General features: G+C 38.5%; 1 non-coding gene across 1 annotated transcript; it reads right to left on the bottom strand.

Annotated features, from left to right (window-relative positions):
* Nucleotides 1–726: 726 nt before the first annotated feature.
* On the bottom strand, nucleotides 727–833 carry LOC131179613 (small nucleolar RNA R71). The gene has a single exon (XR_009148504.1). It is a non-coding gene; the product is annotated as a small nucleolar RNA R71 (small nucleolar RNA).
* Between the last annotated feature and the right edge of the window lie 373 nt (nucleotides 834–1,206).

Below are 1,206 nucleotides of genomic sequence, written 5' to 3'. Positions count from 1 at the left end.
AGTATTGAGATGTTGAAAATCTGATGAGATTTCTGAGAAATCTGGATACTGTATTGAGATACATTATATTTGAAAATTTTTGAGACTATTAAGTTTGAGAAATTGAGTATATATATTGAAATTGTTTTTGGCAGGTTCAAAAGAACTGTTAGTCCAAATTACAGTCGGCACGTTGTCGGATTATCGTTAAAATTTTTGAAATTTCCAAATTAGTTAGATTTTGATAAAAGTAAAAATAGCCTAAACCTTAAATAAAGTTTTTGAATAAATAAATCAAGAACTGTAATGAAATCATATAAGATCAGGTGCTCCGGCACGCCGTGTAGCACGCCTTGCTTGGCTACACTGTAGATGGGTGAGGGGTATTACATGACAGACTACAGAGCTCCATCTGTCTAAGGATTTTAGCCTAGTGTCACCAGACCCACAGTGGAAGCCAACAACTTTGAGTTAAAACCAGCGTAGCTTCAAATGATTCAGCAAACCCAGTTTTGAGGTTCACCAACAGAAGATCCACACTATCACCTCCAGTGCTTCCTTGCCCTGTGTGACACATTCAAGATGAATGGAGTTTCTTATCAAGCCATAAGACTCAGAGCATTCCCATTCTCCCTTCAAGACAGAGCAAGGAAGTGGTTACTCTCTCAACCAGCTGGAACATTCACCACATGGAAAAACCTTTCACAAGCTTTTCTAGCAAGATACTTCCCTCCTGTAAAGACTGCAAAACTAAGACTTGAGCTCAACACCTTTAGATAAAAGGAAGTTGAATCACTCTATGATGCATGGGAAAGATATAAAGACCTGCAGAGGGAATGTCCACACCATAGCATACAGGATTGGCTACTAGTGCAAAACTTCTATAATGGGTTACTACCCTTTATAAGGAGCATAGTTGATTCAGCTCTAGAAAGTGACCTAATGGAGAAAATAGTGACACAAGCACTTGAACTTTTAGAGAGGATTGCATACCATAATTATGAGTGGTCAAATGAAAGAGGAAATGCAAGGAGAACAGCAGGGGTCCTGGAAGTAGACGTCCTAAGCATGATAAATGCCCAATTTGATCAGCTCATAAGGAGGCTTGATAAAATGCTAGCCAATGCAGTAGGGATGAATAGTCAATATGAGGACAGCTATGGAGGAGGATATTTAGAATATAACAGCTTTAATGAACCCTTTACAGAACAGATGAACTATGTGAAT

Source organism: Hevea brasiliensis, chromosome 4, assembly GCF_030052815.1.
Source record: "Hevea brasiliensis isolate MT/VB/25A 57/8 chromosome 4, ASM3005281v1, whole genome shotgun sequence".
Taxonomy (NCBI): domain Eukaryota; kingdom Viridiplantae; phylum Streptophyta; class Magnoliopsida; order Malpighiales; family Euphorbiaceae; genus Hevea; species Hevea brasiliensis.
The sequence above is the reverse complement of the archived record's forward strand: the minus strand, read 5'-3'. Positions and strand labels throughout refer to the sequence as shown.